Source organism: Macrobrachium rosenbergii, chromosome 43 (genome assembly GCF_040412425.1).
Source record: "Macrobrachium rosenbergii isolate ZJJX-2024 chromosome 43, ASM4041242v1, whole genome shotgun sequence".
NCBI lineage: Eukaryota > Metazoa > Arthropoda > Malacostraca > Decapoda > Palaemonidae > Macrobrachium > Macrobrachium rosenbergii.
In genome coordinates, this window is record NC_089783.1 from 28,651,625 (window position 1) to 28,661,865 (window position 10,241).

Consider the following 10,241-nt stretch of genomic DNA (forward strand, 5'->3'; position numbering starts at 1 on the left):
GAGCCCAGAAAAAAAGGTTGCCTGTACTTTAAATTGGTATGTTAGGAACACAGGGCTAGGCTAAGTAATTAGTCTGAGAATATGAAATTCTGTACAGGACTGCTCGTTGTGATATGAAATCATTATAATGCCTGTTTCCCTCTGACAGGAACAACAACATGAAACTAGCGGGGTTGAAAGTAACATCTAACACCCTATGTAATAAGAAAACAGAACCTATCCTCTCTCTCTCTCTCTCTCTCTCTCTCTCTCTCTCTCTCTCTCTCTCTCTCTCAGTCTAATGATTCTAATATAATACGACAATAAACATTCCCTAACCAACTGTATATGCCTATCCCACTAAAACTGCAAGCAAAATATGGATAGCATGCATAAATTTACGTTACCTAACTCCTAGCACAGAGGAAATTTGCCTTCTTAGGCTGAAACTCCGTGGAAACTAATTTGTCATGACACAAGTTTGCATTTTATGAAAATAACGCTCATCCAAAACATTACTTCCAGGCAAATGAATGCTCACTTTGCAAGTATGTGTCCTATCTAAAGATATAGCATGCACAAACAACCTAACAATGTAGCATCACATAAAACACACATGGCTAGGCAAAATTCTGAAATTTCCCTCGCTGAAATTGAGTAGGGTTCAGGCACAAAAAATCTAGCCCTTGCTTTGGCTTTAACAACCAAACACTGAATTGGGCTAAATCAGGCTTGCCCTTTGTTTGCATGGCCACGTGCTTGGCTAAAATGGACTAACCTTCTTAAATTGTACAGTGAAACGGATTTTACTTTACAAATCAAAATCTAGCATGCTTTAATTTTGATAATAATGCTTTAACCACTGTAAATATGTGCAAGATCTTTAAAATTCCTATTGTTATGACGTGCTAAGGTTTGCTAACCTGCCTGAGAAAAATCAGTACTTTGGTACGTGGTCTGCTAGCTAGAACTGCACGAATTTTAAGAGTGCTTATCTCACATGACATCGAATTCTCAGCTCAGTTTAATTTATGTACACATTTACTTTCTACGTTAATTTAATTACTTGATCTTTAGCAAGGTCGCCAGAATTACTTGCCAGCCGTGGATACACAACGGAGTGCTATAAAATGGCTGTCAGTAATACAGAACTGAGAGGAATGGAAAGAATTAGAATACTAACCTTAATTATTTCCTTACATCAAGTTACTGCAAGGCATAATTATACTCAGTTAACAATTAAAAATGCTTACTTAATAAATAATAACTATAGCTCACTATTTAATTATAACCAGGGGCCTACATGCTTAACCAGATAAGAGGGATATATAATTATTTAACTGTGCTGTAAAAGGTGAAATTCCTTTGTTCCGTCGCACATGGAGGGTTCCAGCGATGAATGAAAGTAAGCTGAGAGTTGTCCTATGTCACACACGATAAAGGCATCCCTCTGAAAGAGACAGGTGTCGAATTAACTATAGACCTAGCATGAATTAAGGCCCTAACTATATACCACTGAGCTATCCTAACTCACTGCAATATCATGGCCGAATGCTTAAAGATTGCTCTAACCACATGGGTGTGCACATGGACAGCACAGCCAGTCGAAAGACACTTTACTAACACTTTTTCTAATCTGGAAATTAACTAAACATGCAAACGATGGGTGGCAGTGGTTTGGAAGAGGGTCGAATAGGAAAAAAGGTGGCTTTACAGAGATGAATGGAGAGAGATAAGTACACATGGTGAATTACAGGATTTAGTTGGAGGGGATACGTTAAAAATGTCAAGAAATACTTCAGTATGAGGAAAAAAAGTATGCCAAAATACTTGAGTTCATTGTAGGTTTACTGTAGGAGTCCAAAGGAGTGATCCAGTAGGGTTATCCTGAACTGAGATACGTTGCTGGAGCCAAGGTGGTGGTCCTGTGAGACGTAGGAGCGAGAACTGGGCATCCGCTCTCAATAATAGCCAAAGCAGTATTGAGGGCGAATTCAGGTGCTCATGGCTGAACTGCGAGGGTGGACCGCCTTAGGGGCCCAATATGAATGCTGTTCCGGGTAGGTTCCTTCCAATCCTTGCAACGGCTCTCCCTCTCTCAGCTACCTAGAACGACAAGATATTTCGGCAGCAGAGGGAAAGGATACAGGGGGATATAATGAGAGGATTATGCTATGTGGGCAGCCATTTGCACTATGTTGGCACGGAGGCAGCCGTTTTATGAGCGAGGGTTAAGCCCTGCCCATAAGAATATATATATATATATATATATATATATATATATATATATATATATATATATATATATATATATATATATATATATATATATATATATATATATATATATATATACACACACACACACACAATAGCTACATCAAGCATTATTGCTGAGTGCGTGAGCAACTGGTCTTCCCAGGATGATCAAATGGTTGTTATTGTTCTTCTTTCACATGAACAACCATCACTCTGAGGTTCATGGCAAACACACCTAGGCAAAATTTAAGAAGACTGGCAGTTTCCATAGGCTTTCCAGTTCCTCCTTAGTTGGAGCACCCCTTTTAGCAGCAAGATAAATCAGGACACCTTAAGAGTAGGAACGACAGAACTTCAGAGCTTCAGTCAGGGAACAGAGTTGGAATCCTTATTTGCCCACTTAACATGCACACAATGCAACTTGGTCAGTTAGTCTTCCAAAAGACGATGGAGATCATGTTAGGCAAAGGTGCTTCTAGGCTGTACACCTTGCCCAGAGATGAGGTGGAAGCAATTGCAATTTATGGGCTGCCTGAGAGCAAGAGCCCGTGCTGGCATTTGGACGGCTGAATCTAGAGAGGATGAAAGAACTACGCTATGTGGTGACTTCACTTTCTCCATCAAGCTGAAGTTTTGCAGCTAAGTATAGCTCATTGTAATATCCATAAGCTTTCCATGAATATATAAATGTATATATGTATATACACACACAAACAAACACACACACACACACACCCACACACACACACACACACACACACAAACATATATATATATATATATATATATATATATATATATATATATATATATATATATATATATATATATATATATATATATATATATATATATATATATATTTTTTACACATTTCCTGGCGATTTAGTTTGAAATATTCTCTGTGAGACAGGTAGCCACAATTTGAGGTACTTTAGCCTTGTGATTCTGACTTCATGGGTCCAGGAAAACGTAAAAAAGAGGAAAACAAAGGGGAATTTCATATGAGCTTAAGACCCTTGTTACTGAGGGAGATATTACGTAAAACACGGGGCAAACTTGCAGGAGTGTATTTACATAAATAACGTTAGTACGGGAAAGAGGAATGCTAGTAGATTATTGATCCTGGAGGGGATTCCTACGGGATGAATGAAACTGGGGTATTCCAGACACAGCCCAAGAAGCTTCCACGATATAGGGTCCCTCTGAAATGAGAGATATGCACATTATACGCCAGTAATGAAAATAGACAAAAGAATAATGAATTCGAAGCTGCACTGAGGGTGCAAAGGGGCTTCGCTGAATTAATGATCGCCTAGCACTGCCGACACTCGAAGAGCACGGACATTTGACAAGAGATTCGGTGATTACCGGCTCACAATTTAAGTAAATATTACGAGACAAAAGCGTGACTGAATGGAGGTCTTCCAGGGCACATTACCGTAAGACAGGTTCCAGCGTAGAAAAGGGGTCCGTGGATGACTTGCGATTTCCGAGGGCGAGTTTCTTCACGTGTTAGGATGCAGGGGCTTCACGTAAAAGGGCAATGCGTGGGAATTTCACGAAGGGCCGGGCAATGGCATGTGGGCATCCGGCAGGTCAACGGTGGAGCGAACACGTGGCTCGTGGTCGAAGGGCACGAGGAGAAAGTATACATTGAAAAGGGCCACGTGGTTAGCTAAGGGCACTGCCAGGGGCAGGTGGCTTGGTCCTTACTCCATCCAATCCCGCGCACGTGTGAGGCCTTGGCCTCGTGGTTTTCTGCTTTTATCTCCTCCTATGGGGCAGGGGGTTGAATCATTTTCAGCTGATGCCCGCAGGGGGAGTGTTGCCTGTAAGAAAACGACCAGACAGAAATCACTTTTGCCTCGAAGAAAGATCTGCTTAAAGGGAGTGGCCTTAATCCGTTTTAAACCCTTGTATTCTGACCGTGCGAAGTCTCGATAGACAGATGTGTCTATCGATCAAGCGGTTTGCAGTAAATGAAAACAACAAAACAAACAACAACAAAAAAGGGGGGAGGCAATTTGCTAGCGAGTTCTTGCTAATCATAATATATATATATATATATATATATATATATATATATATATATATATATATATATATATATATATATATACAGTATATATATTCATGAAGCTACAAATGTTGTTTAATATCAAATTCAAGCTACTTCGGGAATATCCCCGATGGGGAATTATCATCGAAGGGGAGTTTATAAGTGATAGATGGATCGGCGACACAATTATAGTCAGTTGGGGGAAAAAAAAACATGGGGGTTTTTGGGGTAAGAAAAACCATGGCCCTCCCCCCTCTTCAGAAAAAAAAATTATCATTCAGTGCTATAAACATGAAGATAAACTCATTAACTATGTGTCCATGTTACAGATTTCTTTAATTGTTATATTTATGAATATGCAACGCCATCAGTGTAAAGTTATTGAAAAATGGGTCTCTAAAACTTATTATTGACTTTCACAAACTTCTGTTTTTTCTTACCCCAGATGGGTTTCGGAGATTTGTGAAACATGGGTTGTAGTCCCTATAGAGTTGTAGTGGCGGTCAAATGGTCCCAGATCACTAGCCTCTATTGCTTATTGTCATAAAGGCTGTTTTTTTTTACCCCACCAAATTTCCAAATAGTTTGGTAAGAAAAAACAGATTATGATGTTTTTTGTTACCCCATGTGGTGTTTTTTGTTACCCCATTCGTGTTTTTTGTTACCCCATGTGGTGTTTTTTGTTACCCCATGTGGTGTTTTTTGTTACCCCAAGTGGTGTTTTTTGTTACCCCATGTGGTGTTTTTTCTCACCCCATGTTCTTCTTATTACAACCAAACAAGTACTAGTAGTTTAGCTTGTTTCCTCTGAAGTGTTTCCTGCTTGAACAAGTTTGAATTTGTCTTAACAGGTTGCTATATTGTAAGGTCTAATGGTAAGGAAACTCCCAAGTGTGAGGTTCAGTATTGAGGATCGCTCAGAGCAAAATGGAAACCAGTCACTGCCACTTTCAACTTCTGTTTCTAGAGATTTTACAGAATCCTTAGACACACTCATACCTGCTCCAGTTTGTCCGTCAACTACCCCCACCACAAGACCAACTACTCCTGCTACAAGAGCTTCAACACCTCAGTCAGAAGCATCATCATCAAACATTAGTACAATTTATAAGAATGATCCATTCCTTTCGAAATACTCGGACTCTGAGCTAAACAGAATTCTACATTCTTTACCAATTGATGTGCTTTATAAGGAAATTCAACGAAGAGCCCCTCCTAATATGCGCTACAGTGTGATTCTACAAGAATCCAATGAGGAAAAGCATTAGGGACTGTTATGCAGGCAAGATGGAAGACACCAAATACAACCAAGCCCACACGTCGTCGCATAAATATGAAAGCCCAAATCATAACAGGGGAAGAAATCACAAAACAGAAAAAAAAAGCAAATCCAAGTCTAAGAGAAAGTGCAAAATCTCCTCAGACAGTGACTCAGAAGAGGATGACGACCAACAACCAGTGATGGAACTAGAGGACACAGATGATACAGATGCTATGGACGACGAATCTTCAGTTGAAGAGCACATCCCTGCAGATGAAAATGTTCCTGAAGAAGAATTATTCCAAATGCCAGTGTTAGATGACAGTGCTGTAGGAAAATTTTATGCAGTTTTTTATTCTACTCCTACAAAGTCTTACTACTGGGGTAAGATTACAAAGACTTTTGAATATGATGAAAATGAAAGTGTTTCATCTGTAGAAGTGGACTTTTTAAGAAGAAAAAGCATTTCATCTGACCCAGAAAAACTCACATGGATGCAACCAGTATCTAAAGATATTCAGATTGTTTCTTCTGAATTTGTATTTTTTGGTCCTGCAAATGCAGATATAATAAAAGGGGGTTACTTCAAATTTCCCGATAAGCTAGCATCGAGTGCTTTTAGGAAATATTCTTTAAGCTTTAATGGTGAATAATGAGATTGGTGTAAAAACATTAAATGAAATACCATACATTTCTCATAATGAATTAATGAACTATATGTTAAGTTATATGAAATAGAAGACATTTTATTTTATTTTACCTTAAGCCCAAAGAGGACCTCTAAATTGTCTTAAAATACCGAAAATGAAGGTAGTTTTTTTTACCCCAACTATGTTTTTTCTTACCCCCTTTTTCGAGTAAGAAAAATACCTAAAAAAATCACAAAAATTTATTTTACAGGAAATTAAATGTAACTGCATGGTAATGTTTCCACATGCTTATCACAAGATTTCCACCTTTATTTTTTCTAATCGATAAACATGCAAACGAGTAACTCATTTTTTTTTGCAATTTTTTTTTTTTTTCCCCAACTGGCTCCTTCCAACAACTCCAGTCGACGGTCTACCCACTGAGCCATCAAGAGGTAATTGTGTCGATGGGTCGAGACCCGGCAGTACCGATCTATTTATCACTTATAAATTCCCCTTCGGTGATTATTCCCCACCGGGGATATTTCCAAAGTGGCGTGAATTTGATATTAAACAACATTTGTAACTAGCTTCATGAATGTATTTAAATCCCGGTGTGATGAAAATTTCATATATATATATATATATATATATATATATATATATATATATATATATATATATATATATATATATATATATATATATATATATATATATATATATATGTATATATATATGTATATATATATATATATATATATTTTTTTTTTTTTTTTTCATGATGTTGCCTTGTAATACATTTATCCTCCTATAATTTTGACATATTTACTTTTTTTCATGTGTTGTGTGTAATGATAATGATCATTAAAGTGTCACATTTAGTTTGGCATCAGATCTCAAAAGAACTAATGATTAAATAACTTGATAGCATAATTTAGACTTATTAATACAATTTTAATAGTAATGTAGTTTAGAACGAATATCTTTCTTGATAAAAGCGTAGTATGTGAACACGTGTGTGTTCGGCAAAGACTTGTTTCATTTCAATTGTCATCAGTTGAGATAAGAGAGAGCACTTTGTTTTGGGTTGTGATGACAGGTTTGGAAAACAAATGCCGATTCGTCCCATATGGGCTCAAGACGAGTGATTTCACGTTGTTACATGTTCGAGTCACGTACGCCACTCTGAGAGAAGGAATACGTGTCTTGATCAGTTACGCCATGTTTTGTAAGATTGCGTTCAAAACGTTTTGATGGGATGACGTCATTTTCCTTCTAGAAGCTTCTCTTTTGTATCTCGCACCCAAAATGCTTTAATGACATCATGTAATTGTTTCACGTGTTACTGGAATTCTAAAATTTGATTCATTCTGATTTCTGAGACCAGTTGATTTGGTTCCCTCTCTCTCTCTTGTTCTTAGAAAGAGATTACTTTTAATGTAGTGTTTTGTGGTCACATATTAGCATTAACTTTTGAGATCTGAATTTAGCAAAGTTATTTAGTTTGTAACGGCGCCTGGTATAAAAGTGTGTTTTGTGGTAACGCAGCTGCAGCAAGTGATTTACAGAGGTTTTCACAAGTTTGTGTAAGGTAACGTGAATTTTACTTATTAATACCATGGTATGATAAGTTAGGAAATTTTGAACAAGTGAAATCATTATTGATAAATCTTATGTGTATTTTTGTGTGTTTTTCTATCTACAATCTCTTTATATTTTCACATTTTTTTATGTTAGTGATGTAACATTTATTTACGTAGCATTTTAAATATTTCTTGGTAATTTAACATTGCATACTTGATTTCATTTATTGAGATTTTCTTTTTAAATCTTGAGTAATTCTTGATAGTTTAAATTTTGCTTGATTAATTTAAATTCCTGATAAAGTTTTTGTAAGTTAGTTTTGTTTCACAATTTAATTCAAGAATTAATAAAGTGTTGTGTTATTTTCAAGTAATGGTAAATTTTTCAGATTGTGAATTCTGATTAATTGTGAATTCTAATTATAAATTTTGAATTTAAAAATAAATTTTTGTATTCAACATTTTTAGAAAAAGTGTTTCATTTATTGATCACCAGTGAATAGGATTGATTGTGTGTGCATAAGACAAAGTGATAAACATGTTTTGTTCTTTTAGTTTTGTTAAAGTGAATTAAGACCAGGGAAACAGAGTTTTTTGATGGAGTGATGCCCTTCTACTCTAGAATATTTGTAGTTTAAATTTTGATACCTTACACATATTCTGATAGACTTAGTTTGATTTTTCAAGTAATAGATAAGTTTTTTCTTAAGGGAACACTATTACCTTTAGTCGTTTTCAAAATACTGGAAGTTTGAAAATTTATCAAATGGCAATAAATTATAATCAAGAGCGAATTTAAATATTTATTTTACATAAACAGAACTTTCACTGAAATATGTATTAGAGAAAATGGCTCAGGATCATAGGTTGTCTTATTGCTTCTTGGCATTTAAGCGAGGTATCCGTCCCTATGAAGACCGATGATGCGACCTCACTAATAACCCCCACTATCAGAAAAGTCCTCAGGATCTATAAATATGCGATAAATACGCTCTATTAATAGAGAGCAAATATACGAAAATATAATATCAAAAACTATTTAATTGCCAATAAATGTATGAAGATCGAACAAATATAAACTCGAACGAGCAAAATAAAACCGACACCTCACAAAAATAAGTAATTAAACCGGCAATAAATTCTAAATTTTAAATAAAAACTATATGGTTGGTCCTTTGGATGATTTTTTATAGTTCAGGTTAAGGAGGCAATTCATTCAAAGTGAATGAGTAACTTGAGTGAAATTTACAAGGCACAAGCATCAATGTGGTTTGCAACTTACCTCCACTCCAAGCAAGCCTCTCTAGGTCAATTGCAGCTGTCGTTGTTAATTCACGAGTCGATGTAAACTTGCTGTAACTCCATGGTATAGTAGCCGCAAAAAGAAGTAATCCAAGTGCTCGCACTTCCAAGCAGGATCATCCTCGACCAACGGTCACACTAGTCACTTAATGCTTCATGATAAAATTTAGGCTGGATAGGTGAAAATTAGGAGAAGAGTTGACACGCCCGTCTCGGCTGCTGAGTGAAAATGCACTATCCGTCTTCAAACGCTGGGACTAGAAGTAAACTTTTGAGGTGGATTAAAGGTTTTCGTTCAGTCTCAAAACTCTAGTATTAAATTTAATCACTTTAAAGGAGGAATTTTATGGTTGCAAACTATTGATGCGTTTCCAAACTTAAACGTAACATTCTGAAACTGAATGAGTCTCCAAAGCAAGAACACGAACTAACCATTATAAATAATTTAAACTTTACCCCCCCAAAAAAACCACTCGTAAAATTTTGAAACAAGCAAATCAAGGACCATAAAGGGTGGACACTACACTCAAAGGTTAAAAAGAACAAAGTGAAAAAAGTTTCACTTTTTTTTTTTTCAACAAGTCGTAATAATTAATGTTATGAGAGTTCAAGTATCTGGCTGAAGTGAGGTATATTTTTGAAATTTGAGATTAGTTGTGTAATAACCAGGTACTTGATACGCATCGTGACAATATATATATATATATATATATATATATATATATATATATATATATATATATATATATATATATATATGTATGTATATGTGTGTGTGTGTATGTGTATATATAAACATGATCCTGATCCTAAGAAATAATAAGTATATCTATCTGTCTATCTGTATATTTGTCTATCATAGTTTACGACTCCGTTTTATCATGCTCTCCGGTGTTTATTTCTCCGTTTCTTTTGTTCTCTCATCCGTCAGAGCGAACAAATCTTTTTCGGCCCAACGACCCGCATACCTGCGAAGACAGGTGTTTCGTAAGAGAAGTGGAGAATGAATCCGATTATTAAACTGGAAGGGAGAAATTAAGAGTGGTAGAATGTCTTATGGTCATGTTTAAAAGTTCAAAAAACAAAACAAAAAAAAAGATTCCTGGATCTAGTATTGCCTCAGAAAAAAAAAAAAATTGGGGTACCTAATTACAAAGGTGGAA